General features: G+C 50.1%; 1 protein-coding gene across 2 annotated transcripts in view; it reads left to right on the top strand.

The window, feature by feature from the left end:
- The window catches only part of LOC117153859 (uncharacterized), an 86,536-nt gene that overhangs the window by 44,920 nt on the left and 15,443 nt on the right, over positions 1-26,173 (top strand). The window contains exon 1 of one of the 2 annotated variants that reach the window (XM_076617376.1): positions 9,534-9,659. The exons of the other annotated variant lie outside the window; for it this stretch is intronic. The gene's annotated coding sequence lies outside the window, so the exon portion shown is untranslated. Of the gene's footprint in view, positions 1-9,533; positions 9,660-26,173 lie in introns of those variants that run through there. 2 annotated transcript variants of the gene reach the window in all.

Raw genomic sequence — 26,173 nt, 5'->3', positions numbered from 1 at the left:
AACATTTTATACATTTCCCACCGACTGACTTTATACATTTACGATGCAAGACTAGTCGTTGGCTGTTCGACGATAACACGATATCGTCGATACGACGAGGTTAATGGGTTCGTTTGTTGGAAATTTATCGACGACCCGACCAGCGACCTATCGGCCGACGATTAAGAACGAACGTAATTCTAGTTCCTAAATAGCAAAAACAGTCACCGGGTAAGTTAACTTTCGTGTCATCTTTTCAGAGGAAAATTCTAGAAACTCTATCCAATGCCAAGCAGTAGGCAATAATACCGCGAAGCTTATCGAAGAACGTTTCTACCGCGTTGCCGATCTTCGCGAAGGTTGTAATACGAGCTTCCGTTCGTGATTCCATCGACGTCACGCTTTTCTCTGGAATATGCATTACGAATTAGTAACAGACGCCCACGAAACAGCTTCGTGACGCGTCCGATTTGCCCCAAACACCCACCGATGTTACGCGAGAGGAAGAGACGGATCTCTATGGACCGACCGCGGCATTCTTTTTCCCTGCGGACCGGTACATTACGCGAGCGAGCGAGACACGCCGATCGATTCGGCACATCGCGCTCGTCTTTAACTTTCGCGTATTTGCAACAAGGCCAAGACCGCGTGGAACGTCGTTAGAACCCGTTTTTCGAAACGACGTAATGCGTTTTCCTTCTCGGTTAAAGCTACCGAACTAGGTTGAGTTTGTCTCTTATTTCGCTCTCTGCAAATCTTCGTCCAGATCAAATCCATTTCAATCGCGGAAACCTCCGTGTCTTTTTTCTTCCTTCAACTTCTTTATCTTACCGTTCCGTAATTTCTCTTGCCGTAATTTCTTTCTACTCTTTTTCACCTGCACGCCGTCTTAAACGGCGACTACGCGAAGATTTAATACGTCGCAAGAACAGTCAGGCAAAGTAATTACCTACGCAACTTGGAGCTTAAGTTTCAGCAAAACTAACGGCAACTTGTGGACACCAGGGCCGGAACTTCTATTTCACCGCGTGGCGGACATTCGTTTCCGTCTGTGCGGCCGATAACGCTCTCGTGTAAACGAGGCAAACAGAGACGGCGCGCGGCTTTTACGCGCAGATTTACCACTATCGCGCGCCCATTAAATTTACGTCCATCCCGGTGTCGCCCTTTTTTCCGCCGAGCTAGCCCTCCCACTCGCCCTTTATTTCAACTCGTCCGCACGAGTGGGTGTGTGTCGTTTTCCCTGCGCCTCGACTCACTCGAGCCGCCTCTCTCGCAGACGTTTTGCCAACAACCGCCCGCTCCATCCGCGAGGAAGAGTAAAAAGCGTCGTTCCGCCTGCAAAGATCACAGAGGTTTTCTTCGTTGGCCGCCGCGATTCGCCTCGACGCTGTTCGAGCTCGCGTCGTTCTCGTCGCGTATACATTAACGCGACAGATCACGTAGGAGGAATCGTCCTTTGTAGGGAACGCCACGTTGCTTCGCTCCCCTTGGATTTTATCGTGGCTATGGAAACTAGCTGGTAAACCAGGATCAGGCGCGTAAAATTAGAGAATTTGTTCGCGTCTCTTGGTCGCTGTTCTTCTTTCCCGTCCAACGAACTACGAAATTTCTCTAACCTAGGCGAGATTGGCAACGACGCTGTAACGAATGGCAACTGGATAATAGCGGAAAGGATCGGAATAACGAAAATATAAAAGCAACTCGCCGGTAAGACGAGTTTGGTTACCCGCGATCGCTATGTCTGTGCTCGGAAATTTCCGTAAAATCGATCAAACGCGCGATTATATATCTTTTTATTACCGCTGTTACGTCGGGCGACGCTCTATCTAGACCAGGCCACACACCGCGAGCAAAACGGGAACCAGATGTCCGCTCGTCCTTACTGCGTACCCTCGATGGTCTCAAGGTCCCATCGTAAATCTCGGGAATTCGCTAGCTACGGTCCTTCGGACCGAACAAACGTCTCTTTACCGAATCATTTCCAAAGCTTATCGTTACTACGGGAAAGTTAGTTTTCTCGCGTACGATGTTTCCCACTAGCAACTCTCTCTCGGGGGCGGTTAGCGCCCTTCCTCGCCAACCAACCTAGAACGTCAACCAATTGACAGCGAAGTATTTCCCTCGTTCTCCCAATGAAACCTTGCCCTTGACAAATCAGCTCTTTCTTGTAGATTAGACCCACCCACGACCAGCTTTCCTCCGACACAGCATCGTCACTTTACCTCACTTATTCTTTGTCGTTGGAATAGTCAGCGTGTCATTACCGGGTTTCTATCCTTAAATCAATCACTTATGTAACTTATACGCACGCATCAGTGTAATTATCTTCTCTACAATGTTGTTGGAATAAACATTAATTTACACCTGTTAATTCGTATAACCTCGATCGAAACACCCCTATTATCGTAACAGAAATCAGGGGATCAAATCAGAGGTTTTCCTCCTTTTCCGAACGTCAGGCGGCGAATGCATGACGCGAGCTATTCAAATATAAATATTCGTTCGAAAGTAAACCTGATAAACCGTCGCTGTTCAGGGAGTTCGACGACGAAGATGTGAAACTTGCTGGAAATGAAAAACCGAAGGACAGCGGCGAACGGGAGCGCAGTTTGCCGCGAGTTCCGCTAGCTTGGGAATACTCGAAACTTCTGGCAAGTCAGCGAGGACAGGCAGGCGAGTTTGAAACGATCGAGAAGTTTGAATTTCAATTTGAAACTGAAGGAAACGAATCGAAGAGATTCGTCGGCCAAGCGCTGGAAATCGTCTCGAACAGTTTCTCCTCTCTCGTTCTACGATACTCTCGTTCGGTGCAAGTGCGAACAGGACGAGCGAAAGAAGAGGTAAATTCTCGGAACTCGTTCGTGGCGATCAACTCGATCGGCGCATGGAAATTTGACGTAACTCGGCGAGAGGCACCTCGAGCGTCGCACGGTCCAGCGAGCGAGCAACGGCTAATGCACGCGTACAACGCGCCCCACCGCGCTTCGTGTAGGAGTAGAAAGTTGCTATTGTGCCTGGATCTGGTTTTATATAAATAGCTGCACTCTCGGGGCTCGATCCGTGCCTCGAGTTTCCGCCGAATAATGAAATAATACGTTTCTCGTTAAATCGCTTTACCATCTTCTCTCAAGGAGGTCGGCGTATTACGTCGCCGCTAATTTCATCGAAAACGACGATCGATCGTTCGCTTATCTCCGTTCTCCTGTCGATGGTCCATCGCTTACGAAGGCTGAGCGCGCAAAAATAAACCCGCTCCATCTCGTCTCATCCGGTCGCGGCGAATATTTCTTATCGCCTCGGGGAAATTTTCACAACGTCAGAGTTGACCCAGAGTCGGTGACTTTTCCCCGTCGAACGAGGAGGAGGAGGAGCGAACTGCTTGAGATTCACGAGTTGCAGATGGAAGAACGGTCGTGGTAGTTTATCGCGGTCGTCGCTGATGGTTCTCGCGCGTTCATCAGGCGAGTAACGGCCCGTGATGCGATGACCCGTTGTTTCGATGGAGAACGCGCACTCGAAACGTGCCAGGCATTTCCGTGGAACGGCGCACGGGCAATATCGGCGAGTCGAGTGTTTTTCAAACAAGAGGAGAGCGAGCGAAGGCCGTCCGCCGCGAAAGTTTCCGCTGCGCTGCTTTTCCCTCGATGCGCCGTATTTTCGTGCCCTCGTTTCCTCGCAGGACCGAATGCCGCGGTCACCTCGACGATTCAAGGTCGAGTCAACGCGCGCCAGATTCCAATTCGCTAAGATCTCTTTTCGAAGATTCCAACGTGTCGTCTCGCGTCTCGTTTCTTTCGCGCGTTTGCCCGCCAACGAATCCCGAGGTTCGCAGCAAAGTGGCCAATACGAACGTAACACCGTGCGATTCGATTTGCCTGCTGTTCCCTGGCAGCGGCGCGGGTCAGTTGGCTAACAGCGGTTTCGCAACGATCGCGTTTCACGGAAGCCTCGCGGTCCCGTCCGATTCACCGAATAGCCTGATCGGACCAACATATGGCTAACGGTGGCGGGTCGTGGACGTTGGAGGCCACACGGCCAAGCTTCGCGCTACGCGTGCGGTTGCAGAGCGCGAGCCAGCGATGCTTGTTCGCGCCACTTTTTCCCCGAACGGATCGGCTTGCGCTCAATTTGTTGCCATAAATAACGTAGAAATTCAGGTAGACGAAGGGGAAGGGGAGACCGGGGGATCGCGTACCGGTCTCTCTGGATCTAGTCGCGGTTTCAGCTCACGACGAGGCAAAACCGCTGCTCGATCGTCCAAGTAATCTGTTGGAAGCGTGTCGTACGGTCGATTTCCCTTTCAGATCGGCGATCGTATATCTCTCGGGCCGGCCGCGTGATTAGAATCGTAAAATCGTCGTGTATCGCAGCGGACGGCCGAGTCGGTTTTATGGACGCTCGTTTTACGCGCGCCCCACCTAGCCAGCGCCGCGGTTACGTGCGTGTCCGTGCGCGCGCCTTACCGGTTTTCTCGATTTCTGCCATCCAATACGACCCGTTATTTCGTCATGGATTTAGATACGCGAGAAACGAGCCGTTTCTTAACGCTGCCCACCCAAGGACGGCTCTTTGCAGCCTGAATCGCGACACATCGATATCGATAAGGTATCGAAGCGTTGCCCGGACTCTGTCGCTTGTACGCTCGCGTACGCGTTGCGCGGTTTTTCTTGCCAACGATGTTTTAATGTCTCGACTCTGCGTAAAAGCCGCCGTACCGCGAAGAAACGTAACGCTCCATTTAGAAGGAACGAAAATGACACGATTACCTCGCTAACACTTTCACCTACCGCGAGCGTATCTGTACCACGCTGAACTTTACTCGATGCTGGGTGAGCCGCGTCCATCCACTTTGTAAATTCAAAACCGTGTTTTCGACTTTCTCTTAAAAATTGTACGTACGTTTCTTCCTTCTACCCTCGTACGATAAATACGCGTACGATGGCAAATTACGCGTTCGTTTCTTTTGGACAGATCCGCTCGACCGCGGCTGCTTAGTTTGAATTTCCAGGCAGTCCGTTAGTCGGCGGTAAAACGAAACATCCTGAAAACAAAAGTGATCCGCGCGATGAAAAGGCCTCGAGCAGATATCAAGGTATATAGGCTACTAGGTCGAACGTGCTTCTTCTTGGTTAATCGCGGTTTCTTCGCCCATACTTTTCGTCCTCGTTCTGGTCATTGTCGCGCAAGGATGCTACACGTTTGCATCGGTTGGAAGTAAGTCGTGGCATCGATGCTCGGAAGGCCGAACCAGCGACGCGTCTTTGCCTTGGTCGATAAATGTCGGCTAGCCGCGAAATCGAATCTTGGACGGGGAATCGCCGAGAAAAAGCCGATCGTCGATGTGGCGATACGAGAAAACCGATCGCGTCGAGAAACTCTCGTCCTATTCCCGGTCTATTTGTTTGCGTGGCCGTTATCCGCGGAGGAATCTCGTCCGAAACCGTTTCGCTGTTTTCTCCGGATCCGGGGAAATTTCGTGGGAACGAGCGAACCGGAAAGATCGTCGAGCGAAAACGCTTCTCGAGGAAATGTCGCGTAGAATCGTACGGCGGAATCGATGGCCGATCTCTTCCGAGACGCTCCAGCGATTCGTCGGTATCGTTGTGTGAAATTTGCGTCCTAAGTATTATATTTATATCGGGAGAATAGCTGGGAATGTACTTGTAGGAAAGTGGAGATCGTTAACGTTGGCGAGAGAAGAAACGTTTCGAACTACGTGTACGCGAAGCCACCTGCAAACCGATAATACGAGGGAAATATTTAATAAGTTTAATTACTTCCCGGATTCGCGGCGGTTCTGCCGGAAGTCGGTAAACGAGCGATAGCGATTGTCAGGGTAACTGTCGGAACAAAAGGCAAGGAAGGCGTTAATCGCGGTTTCGGTTCGAATGGATTCGCGAAACTTTCCTCGGTGATCGGATGAATGGAAAGGGCGCAAAAAGAAAAGAGAAAAGAAAAATGGACGGGGAAAATTAATTTCCTTAACGAGATTTCGAGCCGCGCGATTAAACGCGGCAGAGACGTCGACCGCGATATTCCAGCGAGGATAAATTATACGTGGAGCGTGGAGAGGTTCCTCGCGACGAGCGGTAGATCCGGGGCAAGCAAAAAAACGTGGAAAAAAAGCTTATAGAGGAAACGGCCGATAAAAATGGCCAAGTTCTTCGCGTCTAAGGAATCCCGCTTGGCAAGGTCGGGAAACGACCTAGCCGCCGGCTATGGCACTCTTTTGCCTTCGTATTGGTACGCGAACGTGCATCTATTTCCACGAGTGCTCGCGCCAGAAAGACGACCTAACCCCTCTTCGCGTCGTTTCGCGTCGATCGCGATACGAACGAGCAGCTTGCTACCGATTAATTGGGAATTTATAAAAACTCGGGAAAAAGTGCAAAGCGAGCGAATAAAGCAACGCCTATCGTATCGGCTATCTGTCCACGACGCAGAGAGTAGGAATATCTGTAGGCGAAATATGCGATTTCAACGGCCCTGGCCGATATTATTCGGAGAATAAACTGGAAAAGCCGAAGATTAACGTGGCTGAGTTTCCAGATCGACTTCGTTATCCGGTTACGCGCGCGTTCCAACGATCTTACGTAACGTCGGGGAAGTAGCGGAGTGACGTTCTGCGATCGCCTGGCAACGGTCGAGGCAAAGCGCACTATCGAGAACATTCGGACGATTCCGTTTTCCATCCGAAAACTAGCTGTAACCAGGCTGTAACCCGTCGACGGCCGATGGAAACTCGGATACGAATTTTAATTACGCCTTTGTCTCTGGCTCGTAGATCGAACTGTCGCTTTCGAACACGGAGCCTGGCATTGTTCCGCGAGAATCGCTGTCTACCGTTCCTCTCCGATGGACACGTTGAACCTTAACGAGGTTGCAGCGATAGCGATATTGTTAATTGTTCGATCAAACAATCGCCGGTACGCTGTTAATTCTCGCAGCGTGGTCTATCGTACGATCTCACCGCGCTGCAGACCAAGTTCGACTCGTTGGCGATCGGAAATCGCACGCAAATATTTGCAGCAAATACGGGCGATCGCGGAGCTAGAGGGAATCGCGCGACCTTTCCGGTCAAAGCTAGAGGGTTATCGTTTCGGCGAGCAAGTTTAGACCGGTTATCGGAAAGCGCTTGAATTCGTCGAACAACGCGAAGAGTTTCGCCGAACTCTGTGCGCGCTCGCGACTGAAATGCTGTCGCCTCGCTCGCGTTTTCATCGCGTTCGACGTCACACACCGAATGGAAATTCCAAATGGAAATAATCTCCGAACGACTCTCTCGCCGTCGAGAGATTTACTCGAATTCGTATTCGCACAGGGACACCCGGTAAACGGAGAGTTGGAGGTTGCGTCGGTAATCGCGCGGAGACGTTTCTCTCGCAAACCGCGTTAACCCTCGTTTAAATATCAAACGAGTTACACGACGCGGCGTATCGGGAAATTTACAGCGCGAGGTCGCCAGCGAAACGTTCGAGGAAAGCCGATAAAATCGAGTGGTTCGAGCACGGCAGCAGTTAGGATAATTAGCTAGAGTCGCGGTGAGACGAAGGAAATTAAGTCGGCACGATCGGATGGTTCGCTCTCGCGTTTTCGATACCGGTCGGAGTCCGTTTCAATTTTCCAGGTCTAGAGAAACGTCGCCGATGAATCTGAAACGTCTTTTCGATCGATCGTACAAAGCACGCCCTTGTCTCGTTCTTCTTTAGAACGCCTCGATATTCTATGCGGAGAACGTTCACGCGACAGCTTATTGGAACGCGACGTCGCTCGATTTCCATTTATTTCTACCGTGTATTATCGTCCAGAAGGCCACTCGATCGTCCTCTTTGACGCGTCGCGCGTTGCCGCAAAACGCGGCGTACGTTACTTTTTAGCGAACCGACCGTTCTTTCTCCGTAGACGATTCTAATTAAGTTTCAGGAAAATTCCGTTGGAAAATTTAGCGAACCAATCGGGTCGCACCGACGAAACTCGAAACTACGATCGTTTCCACTCTCGTCGAAGTTTCTCGTACGAAACGCAGAATTTGACGTAACTTGCAGTAGCTTTCGAAGAACTTGCGGCGAAAGCCACTCGATCAACGATCTTAGGAAAAGGCAACCTAATAATTGGCAGGACGAAGAGGTAGGTGCAAGAGGCGAAAGCAAGAACGTCGTCTGGAATGTTTTTAAATCGACGGTAAACGTCGCCACCGATTCTCCTTACCTGTAAAGGCGAATTGACACAAGGAATTACTCGAGAAGACTATTAAGTCGACTCTGTCTGTCGAAGATGAAACAGGAGGATTCTCGGAAGACGCCGGCTGTTCCCGTGGAAGTACTCGAGGCTAATTGCCTTGGAGCTCGATCAGCATCTTCCCTCGGGGAGGGTACATTACGGCGCGAGAAGGAGGCACGCGTTTCTTCATAAATCTTCATTCGCGAGGTGTCGTTAGCCTGTAAAATAAAACGGGCAGCGTGCGCCAACGAATGATTAATCGCAACGGACGTCGTTTGTTACGCGGACACCACGGAGAAAATAGTAACACGGTTGCGTAATCCGAGTCTCGCGTTGTTTGGACTCGGCAAATTACGCGGACGTGTCTAACGTGGCGAAGACGCGACGAGAACAACGTCGCGACCGGCCAAAGATCATTTTTTAACTCTCGTTCGCCACGTTCCCCGCCCTTTCCTTCTGTTTCGTCTTTCGCGTTTCGTTTCGTTTCGTTTCGTTTCGTTTCGTCTCGTTTCGTTCCCTGCCGATCTGTCCCGTTGGCAAGGTTGCTCCAGTCCGTGTCACGACGAAGATTAACGCGCCACCACATTCATCAGCCTCTATCTCGTAACTTTCTACTTGGAACAACGACGAACGATCGGCATCTTAACTCCTAATCGATCGTTATCGTCGGGTTTGCCGCGGTGCTTCGCTACTGCGTTGTTTATCGGAAGGGAACTTTCTTCTATCGCTTTCGTCGAATTACGTCGTCGAGGTTTTGCCAAAGGATATTAAATTGGATATTTGCCACGACTCGCTCTACCAAGCATTTCGCGTTACGTCTCTCCGCGTAATTAGATCGCCGGTACGATCTGTCTGGTACGAACGACGCTTTGCCTCGTCGTTCCAATTCCATCGGCGAAAAAGATTCTTCCGTAGAACACGAAGAATCAAGAAACGATATCAACAGAGCTGGCTGGAAATGTAGCGCTAGTCGCGTAATTAAGAAAGAAGGGGAGTCGTTTATGGCGCGGAATGCAAACGACTTTGGATGGCGCGTAACTATCGTCGGTTAGATGAGATCTAGAAGAGTGCCAGGGTCGTTCCACGGCCTCCTATTCCCGATCGAGACACTCGCCGACCGATCTTTATTCCTTCGTTTTCGCGACGACCGTGTGTCCCGAGAACGCGTCTACAGCGATCGCGTAATAACTTGTGGTCGGAGAAGCGGTAGACCGACTCGTTTCCAGCCAGTTCGTTCGTTTCCCGCGTTTATTTCCCTCGCCCAGTTCCCTCCTTCCATTTGTTATCCTTTCACGATGACAAGGCGTGCGCCTGTTTCTTGTTACAGGTGAGTCAGGACACGGGGAATTTTTCCGACATTCCTTCGGTCGACAGGTGTGAGTAACGGCGATTCGAGTTTCCAGTTTTCCCCAAACCGACGATGCTTCTCGAGCTCGTCGCACGGCCAGTAAAGACAAGTAAGATAAGTACGCGTCTCGCTCGATTCTTTTCGATTCCAGCAACGTGCGAAGCAAATGTTCTTTCGCCTATAACTGGATTCGTTCCGACGATGTTAAAATTTCGTTAAAAATTTCAATGAGATCGAAAAGGTCAAAGTGGCGAAGAGAAGAAAAGCGGTTTGACCGTACGCAAATTACGCGGCGAAAGCGCGATAACTTGATGGTGAATTGGCAGACGGTACGTTCGTATTAGGACTCGCTTCTTCCGCTCTACGACTTGGTGCGTATAACGGACAGGAAACTACGAGCGTGTACATCCGGAAGCGTTGATGCGCTCAATGCCTCCCTTCCGGTGGTACTACGTAGTCGACATTGCGGACGAGGCGAACAGAGGCGACCCATCGACGACGGCGCCCGGCGTCGTTGCTACCACCTGCCTCTCAGCCTGCTACGCAGATGGCGGTAGTCGTCGGTCGACCGAAACTTACCTACCATCGTTTTTACCCAATTCCCATACGGAATCGTGTACACCGTTCAGGAATAGATTTTCAATTTACTCGTTTCGAGAATTCGACGGTTCCATCTGTAAATCTAGAAAAGACGTTTGGCTGGCCAACACGGCGATACTCTGTCGTCGTCTCTATGTATAAATGCGAGATATACTTTCCGCGCAATGTTCTTTCGCAAATACTGCGAGAACGAAACTGTCGTAGCAAACGCAGGTGTGTCTGGTGGAAGGAAAAATTACGCGCATAGTTGGAAACGTGAAAAACGCGTGTAAACAAGCATCGATCCATTTAGTCTATCGCCGGGGATTCGCTGGACCGCGACGCGAAGCGTACGTTTTTACGCGAACGAGCGCATCGTAATCTCGCGTAAAAAGTAGCAGAGTGGATCGAAAGTAAAAGGATATAGAGAAAAAAAGGTAGAAAGGTAGGCGGAGAACCGGACAGAAAAACGGTTTACGACGGTCGTGCTTAAAATGCCGAGTACTCGGAAAATTAGGAGTCTGGCATCATCGGCGTAATGCGCTCTCCTTCTCTTTCTCCCTTTCTCTCTTCCTTTCTCTCTCTCTCTCTCTCTCTCTCTCTCTTTCTGTCTCAGCGTGATAAATTTCATTTAGCTGTGTGCCGCGCATAGCGTGCGTGAACGGTGAACAGAAGAGAGCGTTTCACTCGGACGCTGCTTTAACGCGCCGACCGAGCGACGATGGGAATTTGCAAACCGCGTTGTCCGTGATGAAACCGTGATGAAACCGTGAATTCGCGCGAGTTTCGTCGGGGTGTGAATTACGTTAATCGCAATATACGTACACATGCGTGGCCCGCGTTGAAAAATAACCACTCGTTGAAATCTCGCCACTGCGTTCCGCGCGAGTGAAATTTTTCAAACGCGAATTATTTTTCGTAGCCGATCGCGAAAACGGAAAACGGAAGCTCGTAAAATTGTCGAGCGCTTCGAGGTCGACCGTACGCGCGTATCTCGACAAAGAGTTGACATATTTTTCATAATAATTAATATTTTTGATAATTGGGAATAAACTGGCTGTAGGGAAAAGCAAAATATCGCGTGTAGATGCGTTTCCAGTTGGATCACGTGCAAACTTTACATCCGTGCAAATATCGAGGAACAACGAGCAACCGGATATGCCAGTCGATCCGTTGTTACTTTCCATCGGCAAACGTATGGTAGAAAAACGACTGGCCCGCGCACACGAGCAAACGTTAATTACACAACATACTCGATTAATTAATATGACTGCGTTTGTTTCCTGTTCGTTTGCCGGCCCTCGGAGTTTCGTCCTCTACCGCAAACAAAGGCCGACAAAAACCACGACGATTCGCCGATAATAGACGCGACGACAGGTAGTGTTTTCGTCTCTTTACCATCGACCCGGCGACGTCCTTTTGGCCAGACCAAAGCGTACGCGCAAAATACAGAGCAGTACGCGACTGTTTCATTTTATCGATGAGAAGGAAAGCGCGTGCCTTGCTATTTATTTCCACCGCACTCTCCTGTTCTTCCTTCTGTCTGGCGCTCCATGGGACGCCGTACCTGTAAAATTACGTGTTTGTAATTCGACGCAACGGTTAATTCCATCGGTTCGCGTTTGTCAACGATACATTATCGATATCGATGTTATTACCATATTTCGGATGGAGTTAGGCGAGTCCCCACGAGACCCAACGTGTCCCAACGTGTCCCAACGTTCCCCGTTAATGCAAACACGTAATTGTACCTGTCGAAATTCGTTCGCTCGGCCCTTCGCCCCTCGTTTCCCCGCTCCGATCCATCGAATCGCGCTTACCCATCCGCATCGTCGAAAATTCCGAAAGCGTGTTGCATCCGTTTTTTGTTCCGCGTTTCTATGCCGCGTCGACGCGTTTCGAAACGTAACTACGTTTGTCGAATATTTGTAAATTAATCGCGGGGAATGGCGCGATATTGTACTAGTCAAAAATTCCCCATCCGCGAGATGAGTTCCGCGCGCGAACTTCTGGTTGCAATTTCGCGGAAAATCTTTGTCGCCCCGTGTGCCACTTCCCATCTCGCGCAAATATCTCCACAAAGGATTTCGTTTCGCGACGAATGCGAGTTCCCTCGTTCGCTCGTCCCTGCTCTCTTTTCACGACTATACGCAATTTGTCTGTCTTACCCGACACTGGTATTTCTCATCCTCCTCGGGCTTTCTCGTTTAAGCGATTCTACGATAGTTTGGCGTGTACAGGCACGAACGACCGAATGAAATGCTTTCGTTGATTTAAGAATTCGCCGGCACGCTCCAGATGCTTCTGTCGTACGAGAAAGTACTCGCGCGATACTCCGGCTCGACCTGCGAACGCAGTTTCCGCGAAGAACGCTCCGAAGATACGAAACAGGGGCATCCCGTTGGAGTTTAAAAACGAACGAGGTTTGTTTCTCGCGGGGAACTGATTTTTCAAACTTTGACGTTATGTCGCGATGCATAAAACTGCTGCCTAGACGCTGTCGCGTATCTGCGACGTGCGTTTCCCAACGAGAAATTCAACTCGTCCCTGGAGCAAAAGAGGAACGTTGCGCGTGAAAAGGGCCGAGCGTTTGATTCGCGCGTTCCGATTCATCCGCATTTGTAGGCCGAAAGTGGAACATCCTGTGCATCGGGTGAGACGAAAAATCGCAAATACGGAAAACACGCGACGTTACGCGTAGAATCGCTCCACGAAGCTCGATCCACGAAGCTCGATCCACGCTCGTCCCGAAAGACGACGAGATCACCCGTGTTCGCGTCACTCGGGCACGCGATTTAATAGTCTTTTCGGGCGTCGAAACGCAGTCATTTTTCCTTTGACACGCGAAGCCGTTCGAGTAACGGACCGTGTGTGCGTAGGGAAGAGATTCTCTGATTTACGAGCGCGAGACGCGCGTCAAACTCGGCCGTAAATTACGAGGATGCGAACCGAAAACACTAACGGTTTCGAGCGCCATTTTTCTACAGCCGATGGCACGACCGACGCTCTGGTTAGCCTCTGGACGAATCGAACGCCGCGATCTTCCATCGTTGCCTGTATCGCGAGCAATCGATAACCTTTTGCAACCGCTGAACGCGACGGATTAATCGTTTGACCGAGGAAAACGCGACGCAACGACGCGACAGGACAAGACGATCAAATATCGACGTGCTCGTTCGTCGGTCGGTTCGAGTCGACGCTCCACTCGACGAGGTAATTAACGTCGAGTCACGGTATTGTACACGGGTCGGTCACTTAGCTGCCGGTCGAGATCCTAGATGATCGGACAAATCGTCGGAATAAAGCGGAGTTATCGACGAAACGGCGCGAGATTTGGATAAAACGCGTAAAACGAGAGATTCGATCGGATACGTAGGTCGTAACGTCGGTTTGACAGTCATGTGCAAATGGTTGGCTGCATGCGATTTGGAAATTTGCCCGGCGTCGGTCAGTCTATTCTACACCGCGTGTTTATGTATTTTTAAGTCATAGCACGTTCCTGATGCAACGATGACGAAGCGAGGTTGTTTTTATTAAGCACTACCACGCGATCGATCGTTCTCTATTATTTCAAGACGGTCCGATGCGGTTGCCGCAGTTCGGTTATTAAGCGTTTCGACAGCTTGTCCATAGGGCGTGTTCCTCTTTGGCATCCGATTACAGTTTCGCCTTGCGTTATCCATTCGTCAAATTGCCCCGAATAAGTTCCATTACAAAACGATGGTACGCTCGTTCGACCGCCATTTCGCTCGCTTCGTTCATTCGTTTTATCGAAGCGTACGCATCTTATCGCAAAAATAGCTCCATTCTCGAGCTCGTACGTCCCTTTCGGAAGGGACACGCTTCTAGCTGTCGACGTAGTAAAATTACAGGTCGATGCTCCGCGCGGAAAGCGTCGCATTTCGCGTGTTCGACGTAATGGTTTTTCGTCAGCTCGGAGATATTTCACGTTCCCGCAGCTTGATCTTCCGGCGTGGCGTGGACTGAAAGCAGGGTAGACGATATCGGCGATGGATCGCGGTAAGGGGCCAATATTTTCGACGTCAATTTGCAAACGGGCCGAAATTTCCGCGCGCGATTTCCTCGGTATCCCAGAACTGCGCGATCTCTGCAGGAAGCGACGTCGCTTCGAAAAAATATCATCGGCGTAGCTGGTAGTTGCGGGGTAACGACGATAAGGCGGTTAGCGGACGACATAAAAATAAAATGGTCGCTTTACGAGCCGTGTTAAATACGTTGTCACCGACCATCGACCCTTGCCACGCCGATGTTTTCCCATCGTCGAATCGATTCAACCGGTTGATTCAACGTCGATTTTAACCTAATACGATTAGGTCATCGAACGAGCCGCGATTCTTATCCTGGTTCGTAAATTTGATAAGAAAACGCTTCAGCGCTTAGATGTCCGATAATTTATTTGTCGTTTATATCGTTTATTATCGCTTACGCTTAAAAACTTGACAACGTTTCCGAGAGAAAAGCTTCGATAAATTAAAAATTTGTCGAACGCCTATGCGTAATTCGAGAATCGAGACGATTTTATTTGTTAACAAATGCTAAATAATTTCGTGTACTGAACGATCCGTAGCGCCGAAAAGATCAAAAATATCCGATCGTCGAATCACGAACGTTTCGTATTTCGATAATACGACGCTGCCAAAATTTTATGGCACTCCGCCATAAATGTTTGAAAAAGACATCGGGCTGGATCTTCGAAAGACTATGAGTCGATTGAAAAAGAAAGATTTGCATAATAAACGTTGCGTACCAGATGATCATCGATCGGTGGATGATTCGTTGCGATGCTACTCGCGACGTCTTAGGTACATCTGTGTCGGCGTACCGATCGTCGTGTCACGTTTGATCGACATTCCCCGAATTGCGACCGGGATGCCGCGAATCCCTTTAGTCTGCGCGAATCTCGCGCTCGGAATGACGCTCCAGGAGCGATTATGCGACGCCTCGGTGCTGGCGACTCGAAACTCGCTGCCCTTATCGCTCGATGCGTGTCACCGAGTATTATGGAACTCGACAGAATTTCCCGTGGGATTGGGTCTGGCTGATGTAAGACGGCTGAGATTACCTTCCTCGAGAGAGGGATTAAAACATCCGCCGTGTTCAACGTCGCTGATAGCCGGTTCATTTGCAGGGGGAGGGGTGTGTGTGTGTGTGTGTGTGTGTGTGCGTTTGGAGAAGATAAACGGCGCGAGATTGTCGCGAGACACGAACCAAGGAAAACTGTGAAATCGGCTAAGACCACGCGTAGTTTCATCGTCCGTCGTTCTGCGTTTCGTTCGTTTCTCTTTGCAACTTTCTTAAAACGAATAAATAGTCTTGCGAAGTACGGCCAGCGATCTACCGTGTTAATGGTCTTGAGCGGTTAAGATCCTCGGAACGATCTTAGGTTTAATTCAGCCACTACTCGGCAGAGAGAAATCGATTCATTGCGGTTGAAGGAAAAAGTCGATGGGTTACTCGGTCGTTTGGTGTTCCTATCCTGATACGGTTGGACGAACGCGCACAATGGGCACAAGCGCGGAAATGAAAATGGAGTCCGTTCGATCATCGCCGGAATTCGTGAACGACACTTTCGATGAAATCGGTTACCTCCGTTGCGAGTCGGAAACGAGCGTCTCCCTTAACCAATAGACAGAGAAGGGTCGAAGCGTTAATCGCGTATTCCATGAAAATAGTACGGCGTAACCACGTGCGATCGCTGGAATCGTTTCTCTTTCAACGAGAACAATCCTACAAACGAGATGTGATTCCAAGATTAAAGAGCCCGATAACGGTTCGACGTGAACAAATCGGATAAGTGAGAAGTACTAATTTGAAGAAGCGACTGCTTGCAATTGTATGGAATGTAGAGAAGAGGAAGAGGGAGAGAGAGAGAGAAAGAGAGAGAAGGGTGTGGTGCAGTACGAGGACAAAATCGACGGTCGTTGACTTTGCCTCGAGAATCGCTAATGCACTTGACAACTTGCCGAGTCTGCCTCGAAGGTGAGTTTATACGCGGGAGAAAGTTTGGAGAAGCCCGTACGACTCGCGAGTATTCCCCGTTTTCGTCCGGTGAAACGCTCTCGTGGAATTTTGCAACCCTTGGTTCCGAGAAGTTTGACCGCGTCGAGGCACCGTCTTTCAGGAAGCTCCGTTGTCAGCGTATAATATACGCATTTGCATGGAACGCGCTTCTTTCATCGCATTGACAGCGCCGACGAAAATGAAAAATACGCTTTCCATCGTCGACTATTCGCTGCATATACGGTACGCGAACCGAATGACACAGTTGTGTGCACGAAATCCGATGCTTAACCGTGTATGCGAATATACGGAAGTTACTTTTCAAGCTGAAGCGGGTTTTCAGCTTGTCACCCGTGTATTATCCGCCTTGTAAAAACCTGGCTTGTCGGATAATTAGGCGCGCAGGTGGCATTTAATTACTCGGCGAACGAAAGTCCTTTTCGCATTTCCATTTGCCGCTTCAACGGCTCTTCTTCGTTTAAAGGCGATCAACCAGTACGTTCATCTTGGTTTCAACAAAATTCAAAAGCGAATCGCGAAGAAAGACGAGATCTTCGAACGAACCAGCCAAATAGATTTGGAGCGTGTACGTAGACTTGGCAAACGGAGGATGCTGACCTCGGTTAGGCAATTTAATAAATCGGAGATCGTTTCAGCCTCTCGACACGCGCAAGCTATACTAACTTTTCCTTCTTTTCTTTCCGATCGTGTCTTGTTTTCCAGCATGGCGAAACAAAGGCAACGTAACTTCGAGAAGAACGAGCCTATCGATCGTCTAGCCGATCCCAGCAAGTCGATATTTTGCATAATACTCCTGGTTACCCCTGTTTCGTTGTTCCGATAAACTTGTTGGTCGCTTGGCGAAAATGGCGTTGTTTGGCGCGTCGTGGAAGCAGTCGGCGATGGTTCCTCGCATTCGCCGCAACGAGGATGTATTACCGCCGTTATTGTTATCGCGGGAATCGGTAGGAGGTAGGAATCGGTAGAGGAGGAAAACGAGGGCTGGGAGGGGCGTCGGGACGCTGCCGGAGGAGGTTGTCGAGCAGCTGCGGCCGATGTCCGCCGGTCGGGGCTTGCAAATACGACGCACATGTAGTATCGGCGAATATTCGGCCGCGGCAGTTGCGCGGCGAACGTGCACGAAAGCGGTCGCGAAACGCGCTCCGTCTCGACGTTTTCGCGCGTTCTTTTCTCCCTGTCGCCCTTCCGTTTTACCGGTCGCGAAACGTCGTTCCATCTACGAGTAGTACGAGGCAAACGGTTGCGAACGTAGACGCTTCGAGAAAGAAACGGAAACAGCGGCGATAATTCTGTGAAGAAAGGCGAGGCTAAGACTAATAAAGGGTCGTTTAAATTTAGCGAAGAAACGCAGAAGGAGTCGACGAGACGAGAAACATCGTCGAGTATCGAGTTTGCACTTCGTTTCGATGGAACGCGTAAAGTCGAGCGTGAATGTCACTTTGATTTTCAAGTTTCGATGCAAGTTCTCGGTGCATTCGTCGAATGGTGAAGTGGAAGCGATTTTAGTTGGCGAAATAGTCGTATTTCGAGACAATATACGGCTGAACGATCGTTCGGCTGTGCAACGAATCGCCTCGCGTCGGAACACCGGTAGTGGAGGTTGAAAATGATCCGCGCGACGAAGATTCCCGGAGGTATAAAAACACCCGGGAGAATCGAAAAACCGCCGTGATTCGCGGTTGAATCGGAGAAGCAATTAAAAATCCTTGGAACAACGTTATCGGACACGGACAACCACGAAACCCGAGTTCCGCGAAGAAAGAAACGAAAAATTCGAAAGTCTGTAGCGCGCGTCAACGTGGCGTCGCAAGGAATCTCATCGAGAATCGAAGAACCTTCTATTTTCCGCGACGTTGGTCACGTCCAGAGCGCGAGCCACGATATAATCGTTCGCAATCTTATCGCGGTAACTTTGCAGCGAGGAAACGCAGCTGGCCCGTTCGATTTTCTTCTATTCCGAGTTCGCGCTGCTTCTTCGAAACTACCACGGAGACCGATACGAACGAGGGGAACGAGAGAAAAGAAGGTTACTCGACGTGTCCCGATTGAAATTAACGTCACGTCCGCAGCTCCCCGCGTTCTTCTACGCTTTGTTCGCAACCACTCACGTTGGCCGAGCGATTTCGCTGTTTTATACAAAATTCACTGTCCTCTCTGAAATCGTCGTCCCTTCTCGCGTAGGTCGCTCCGCAGGTCATCCTACCAACGTCCGGTCTGAGTTTCTTTCTTCCGCCTCGAGTAGAATAACCGAAATTCCTGCTCATCGACGTTTTCTATCCTTTCGCTCGTCTTTTTTCGACCTTCTTCCTCTCCTCGGTAATAGACTCGTCTCGGTGGTCGCCGTTTCGCAAGGACTCGGCTTTCGTTGAAAACGCAAGGATTCAGCTTCCGCTGAAAACGCAGGGGTTCAGCTTCCGTTGAAAACGCAAGCATTCAGCTTCCGCTGAAAACGCAAGGGTATCACGGTTATCTTCGGTATTTACTTTTTGGCTGAATTTTCCTTCCTTGGTTCTCTCGTCGAAATTCTCGTAGAATCAGATTATCTTCCAACTATACGAGCCTTCATAAGCTAAACTACGTTGAATCTTTTAGTATTCGTAACGCGCGAACGAAAGATAATTCGATACACAATCGATGCATACTCGATGATTTCGTTTATCGCGACTGTCGAGTACATTCTGTCGCCCGTATATATTCTCTTCTAATCTCGTCGCGTCTTTCACGCCCGACCACGATCTCGATATTCCGTTTGTACGCCAAGTTCGCGTTTCCCCGACTAACGAGGCGTGTTCTCGTTCGATCGTTGCACAGAAAATGTTCGGTTTCCGAGTTCTTATCCGCGAAAGTATCGAAACTTCGTTCCCGCAGTTTTCACGTTTGCGGCTTCGTCGTCCACAACCGCTAGTTTCCTTTTCTTTCGTCGCGGCGAGTAGCAGCTTGCAGCCAGCTTTCGTCTATCCTTGATCCGTTCGTTCGTTAAAATCTCGTCGCTACAGGGACCAATTTAATAACTTGGCGAAGCGTATTCGGCGCGTTAATCCGTCGATCGAGAGTGGTTTCGTCGAACACCGTGCGCTCAAACGGACGAGATTCCTTTTCATTGGCAGAAAATCGAGAAACCGGACGAACGAACGTTCTCGATGTTCTTTTTTCACCGTGCGAATCCATCGTGTCTTCTGCCGGTAAATGGAAGCAAAACAAAAGACCGAAATGAAATATGGTGTTTCTCGTTCGATCGAAATACCGCGAGTTTGGTGGGACGTGCGCGACGAGATACCGGGAACATTCTGTCACGTAACGGCGTGCTTCTTTCGTCTTTCCTGACACGCGCGTTTCGACTCGATCCTGTTGCGCGGAATCGCGCTTTGATTCCCCATGATACGTTCTTTCGCAGCGAAGCTACTCGCAAGAGCCGAGGGAACGCGACAAAGTTACCAAAGCCCGTCTCCGAAGTCTGGCAAGTTCCCCGTTATAACGAACTACCTTTCCAGTTGCCTACGACTCATCGACACGCGGCGACGTCTTTATCGTCTATCGTCTCTCGGATGTTTCGAGCTCGCGCGAAATTACGAGCGACCGGGTAAAGTAGAAGCGTCGCGCTTCAGCCGGTAGCTGCCATCGGAGAATCGACTTTTCTCTCGCTTCCTCGACGTTCCGACGCGTAGAACGAAAATTGGCGAATCGCGGAAGCCTCGAAGAACGTCGAGATACCATGGAATTCGCCAGGAACGCGCCAAACTCTCTAGATTCACGCGTGGCATCGACAGCGTACGGATGTCGACGAGCCTGCAGCCATTTGTCCTCCGCATTCACCGGTAATTTCGACGACAGTCGGACCGTGTCAACCTCGCAATTCGAATACCCAACGCCGTTATCACGGTTCGTATCGTAATCGAGGAAACGAATAATCGAGGAAACGTTAAACAGGAAAAAGACAAGGCTGATTCGTTTATCGTTAATTAGTCGCTTTCGCGCGTATTCCCGCAGCGGACTTGCATTTTTCCTTCAAACGAATTTTCTTTTTCACCTACTTTTTCTCTTTAACGATTATCGCCGCGTATAACGTTCGATTTATCTGTAAATTCAACGGATTAAACCGTCGATGATTACAGCTTCTCCGTAATTGCTCGTAATCGTTGGAAATTTATGCTCGCGTATAGAGATACGCGGACACCAATTATAGCGGAAAACGGCGTCGCTCGGATCGTAGCTGTTGTATTCGCGCAACATCTAGTTCGCTCGTAAACGTCTAGAAATTCGCATAACTGCGCGAAATCGTTGACTACGACAGCGATTTTCGACCGTGAAACACGACTCGCGAGCGTGTCGACGAGCTGGAAGGGTTCGTTCGATGCGACTTCACGGATAATTTGTTGGTTTTGAAACGGTCTGCGGGTCTCCGTGGTATCGTATTTGCGAAACTCGTACGAAACTCTGCGAGTTTCACGGGGTGACGTTGCCTCCGTTTAATTTTCTCACGGAACGCGACGTTGTCCGATAAAACGTAGCTTCTTCGCAGAATTATTCCTCCCGATGGTTATTAACGTAAATAGTTTTCGACGAGTTTGCCGTGCAAATTCGAACGAAGCGTCGATAAGGCATTTTCAAAGATCCGCTTGCTTTGTTTAAAAGCAGAGACGAAAGCAAGCTTTTGCGAGCGAAGAGAAAATCGCGATAAATTGACAAAGTTTGGAATTCACGGAAGCAACTCCACCCCCTCCCCAATTACTGGAATTTACCCAATAGTACCACAAACGGTCTTCAGTTTCTTAAGCGCGTTGTTTCGCGGATAAAAAGTTATAGGAAAACGGTTGTTCGATGGATCTGGAGGCAAGAAGCGGCCACGGAGAGAGACAACCCGCCCTTAAACTCTATCGAAAAAGGGCGTATCTGGCGCTGTTCGACGTTGCAAAGTTTCGTAAGAAGATAACGACGGAAGCTAGTGGAAGATGGATCGAATCGATCGATCACGGAATCGCGGCGATCCGAGTACTCCACTCGGATGTCGGATAGCCGAGCGACGCGCACCACCACTACACGTGGCCTACTCGAAGAAGCATGTGCAGAACCAGTATGCAGCGAGTTTGGCGAATTTCAACCGGCACGGCGCAGTGGCAGCAGCGGCAGCGGCTGTATGCGCGTTCTCTGCTTCCTCCTGCCGTGGCTTAATCGGGCTTGCGGCGTCGTCGCCGCTGCTTCCAGCGCTGCTGCCGTCGTGTCTCGCGGACGTTGCTGCGGATGAACGTTCGCCGTCGTGCGTCTGCGTGGTTCGCCCGCTGCTCGCCACGAGATCGGGAACGCGATTTCGAAAGACGGTGCACGGTGAACGCGGCGAGTTCCGTCAGTCGGTTCCTCGACCATCTACCACGAGGACCGTTTGCTTCGCTGGTTGCAGTGGTTGGATCGCGCGACTCGAGCTTCGAGAACGGCGACGCGCTATCGTCGGATCGAGTCATCCTAGAGGAATTATCGGAAGGAGGAAGAGGACCGACGTAGCAGCATCGAGCAGATGAGTATCCCATTGACGAGACGAGGGAGAATCCGACGATCCACGTTTGTCTGCATGATAGCGAATCGGGCCAAGTGTTTGTAAACAGGACGTAAGGGGTGAGCGGTCAGACCGTATCAGAATTTGGACATAGAACGGAACTGAAGCCGCCGTAACCGCGCTGACTAGATCGACGAACAGAGAGCTATAGACATCGATAAGTCGGGGGATTATCGGAAGAGAAGCAGGAAACAGACGAGAGAGAAAAACCGGCCGTAGCACACAGCTGTTTAGCACGAAGCCGAGAATCTCCGACCGTCTTTAGAGCGTACAATCCTCGATAACAAAGAGCGCACCATACTCGCTTTGCGTCGCCTTTTCTCGTTTTCGTCTTTTCTCAGCGAAGACGCATCGATCAAGGCTCGTAAAAGCGGACGACTCTTGGCACGAAAGCCCTTCGATGCAGCTTTATTCATTTCGTTCGCACTTTTCGTCCGCCTTATCTCTCGCTCTGTATCTGTCTCTGTCTGTCTGTCTGTCTCTCTCTCTCTCTCTCTTCCTTCTTTCCGTTACACGCGATCACGCGCCTCGTCTTCTTTTCGTTCGCTTCGTCCTCCCACCGCGATTGCATCAACCACCTGCCTCCTTGCTACTCTGCCGGCTTTTTCGCGCGATACTCTCTTTCTCGTTCGTTTTTTCCACCTCGCCTTCGTCAAAACGATTCGATCGTTTTTTTTTATCCTTTGTATTTTCATTCTTCGCTGTTTCATCTTCCTTTCGGGAGTTGCCCGTTCTTTCCTCGTCCAAGAAGAAAAGAAGGTCCATTGGAATCGCGGTCACCACGAAATACCAGCTCTCTCGCGTTCCGCTCCACCTACGATCGAGTTGTCCGGCTTTTCATCGCGCCGAGACCAACGAAAAGGAGACGAAATTCGCTCTCTGTCGCGGAACACAGGCGACGCGTCATTCTCCTTTTTCGTTCGCGCAGGATGCATCGTTTCTGCTCCGGATGTCGCCACATCGCGATGCCGACGAGACCACGACCAAAGGTAATCCTCTTTTCGCTTCTCTATCGATTTGTCAACGCGTGTGCGCTACTCTATCGGGGAACGAAGTCCGCGTCGAGAGGAACGTAACGAGACGACGACGAGTTTCTCGCGGTCAGCGTGTCTCGCCTCTTTCGAATCCTTTATCCGCGCGCGTTTCACGAGCCCGTTAGGCAGGCTAATTGCGAAATCCTGTACGCGAGGACGAACGTTTCCTCGCTCCGCCTTCAACCTCGCGTTTTACATCCACCGCCGCCACAGCCGTCATCGATCTTCCTGACCTTTCCCGCGCTATCCTCTCTCGTCGTCCTCGAAAAAAACGCTGCGAGCGAAAGTATTTAGCGAGCTTCCGTCGCCGCTACAGGTTCTTGGATTCGTGAAAATGCCCAGAAAATAACAGTTTCATCAGCGCTAGATTCTCGAAGCTTTTACCTTGTCCGCTATAGTCTTCGATGACCTGCCGACTTTGGCTTAATTTCATCGGACGTATCAATTTCGGACTTTGCCTCTCGGAGCAAAGGACATTGCGAACTAAAGTCTCTGTCGTTGATAAGATTTGTGACGCGAGGTAACCACGCGAGAGTCGCAAAGTCGAGGAAAAGACTCGTCCGAACGAGCATGGTTCCGTTAGGGCCACCGACTCGCGATCTTCACCGTCTCGTCGCTTCGCAACACCGACAATTTCCAAACGCACGATTTCTATTTCTCGCAGAGTCTACCCTCTCGAATCTTCCTCTCCGTACGAGAGTTCGCGTCTCGTAAATTATTCGCAAAGCTCGGAAACTCTCGGGGCTTTTCCTCTTACCAAAAAATTCGGTCTCAGAGATGAGAAAGGAGACCCGCGTTTTCTCCGAGAATCGTGGTTCGTAACGATCGAAGAAAAGCGGCATATTTGCGTTTCGTAGGGTGGGCGAAAGACGCGCGATTAACGAGGGAAACCGGCGGTCTGATGGAATTACAGGCACCAAGCCAAAGTGGCAGATGGCGAGGACTTAACCCGAGAATCCTCGAATGGGCGATGACGAGAACAGGCTGTCAAAGAGGAAAAGAAAGTGGAATAAGCAAGGCAAATATTTTCTGGTGGTGCTTTAAGAACGGCTATAAAGGAGAAGAAACGGTAAGGGGAACTGTGCGAGTACCGCCTTCAGTCGCCACAAGGTCGAGAAGAACTCTTCGAATATACGTCATCCGCAACGAATTTGGCGAAAATGCCACGCGATCCAACTTTCCCCGACGCGCGATTTTAACTTACATCCGTTTTTCCTTCCAGCTTCGCCTTTATACGCTTTACGATATCGCGGTCATCCGTAAATTTTCCCGCTCCGCCAGATGTTGCGTGGCAATTCTCCTCCAATTGTTCGACGATCTGCGATTCGTTTTAATAGAACGCAGCTTCCAGTCGTTATTTGTTCGCCGCTGTATACGTCAAGGGCCGTTAATTGAATGGGATCTGGAAATCGATGAAAATTCGGCGTGCCAGATTTTCTCATATACGCGCCGATCATCGAGCGTTATCGATTCCGTGCGTTCCCAGACGCGAGAGGTAATTGATAGATCGTGCTCGAAATACTCGTTCCGGCAGTGGAGGTGTCATCGCGAGAGGTGTATCGGGAACTTGGGATTAATCGTCGAGGTCGTTTCGTTCCAACGACGACCGCGTCGGAACAAAAGATCCGATCAACGAGCAAAATGGAATTTCGTAAATTTCATCGCTCTTCCGTGAAACATAAAACTAATTTCGTCGTCGATACTCGTTATTACGCTGGCCGTTCGGCGGCAATCGTCGTCGATAATGAAATTATAATTAATACGACCGGCCAGAGGGAATAATTGCGAAATTTTCCTGCCAATGATCGATACTTTTGTACTGCGAGGATCCGGGAACGGGAGAATCGCTCGGTACAGCCGCACGTTCGTTTCCATTCCTGCGGCAATTACGGTAAAACTGTCTTTGTCGTTGCCTGTGTTCGACCATGCGACGAATACCTTTGCTAATCCGTAACAATATCGTTCGCGTTGCAGGTCGTTTAATTCGGCAAATTGATTCGCCAACTTATCAGGCCACGCTCGTTCGTCTCTCGAGCGCACAGTCTACAGGAACACGCAGCTCTTTGTTCGAAAAATTACGGATACTACGTCGTATATCGAGATATACGGACGTTCCCGTTCTTACGTTTACGATAATTAGGAATTCACGTCTGCCAAGTAATTTATTCGTAGTCGCAAGTAATTGGCGATGAACGAGTTTTATAGACAACGTGGATGAGAATTGGCCGACGTCGTCGATCGGCTACACGGGACGAGCACCTTTTCGCACAGTTCCTCCGACAAACGTTTTCTCCGGTGTCGTGATTCGGTGCCGCGGTGGAATGCTATTAGATCTCGCGTCGTTCGATAGAGAATCCAAACGACACCGAGCAATCGTTATCGCGTGGAGAATGAAAATCGATCGTTGCAGGTAAGGCAAATCGCGAACGAGCCTGTGGGAAAATTCTGCGACCACGTTGGAAATTAACGTCACCTTCTAAACTAGCCGCTTCTTGTCGCGTTAACGACAGCCATGCTACCCTTAATACGAACGTATCGCTTAATGGCTCGTGAAACGCGAATCTCGGTATTCGGCAAACACGTTCGCCTCGCGTTATCCCGTCGTAGTCGCCGAATGGCCGAGCCAAGTCGAGTAAACGCGCGAACAAGAGAAAAGCGAAACGGTCGTGGTGTACACGCGACGTTCTATTATCGCGTGGCCCGAAGCCAACGCTTGGAAAATAAAGGAAAGGGACGAGAATAGACGACAGCTTGTCGATCGGATCGCAGAATCGGCGAGTGATCGAAGATCGTCGTCCGATGGAGGAAAAACGAGATCGTTCGGAGCGAGGAATGGACAGGTTCGATGGGAGGAAATGTTTGTTTCCGAGGAGAGCTTCGATGACCTCTGCAATTAGGATAAACGCGATCCGAGAAAAGGCCACGTACTCGGCTTTTTACGAGCATTCGTAAGAGCAGCGTACGACGAGGCGAGCGTTTCCGGCACGAGGTGGAGATTATGCAAAATTGGCGAGAGACGCGGCCATCTCGATGTAATTCGTTGGACGATGAACGGCGAGTGTTGGTACGGGTCGCGTAGCAGCGTGGTCGTCGCGATCGGTAATACCGTTTGGAAATTACCGGTTGTAAAAAAGCACATTCGAGAATGACCTCTTCTCTCGCATAACGTCGTGGCATTCTCGGAACTCGAATCCTCCGACGTTTATCAGGCTAATCGATATTTCGGTTACGTCTGTTGGTGCAATTTTTCCGAACCAGCCAACTTTTAATCTTGCGGTGCGGCAACGGCCTCGAGTGCCGTCCGGTTACATCCCCGTTCGAATCACCGATTCGTCGAGGTAGTTAAAAGTTATGGTTTGCGCCTGGTCGTAGAACCAAATCTCCGGTTTGGCCTCGATCAAGCCAGCTGCGATGTCGGCG

The sequence above is a fragment of the Bombus vancouverensis genome, chromosome 3 (genome assembly GCF_051014615.1).
Source record: "Bombus vancouverensis nearcticus chromosome 3, iyBomVanc1_principal, whole genome shotgun sequence".
Classification (NCBI taxonomy): Eukaryota; Metazoa; Arthropoda; class Insecta; order Hymenoptera; family Apidae; genus Bombus; species Bombus vancouverensis.
This window is presented reverse-complemented; position numbering and strand designations above follow the sequence as displayed.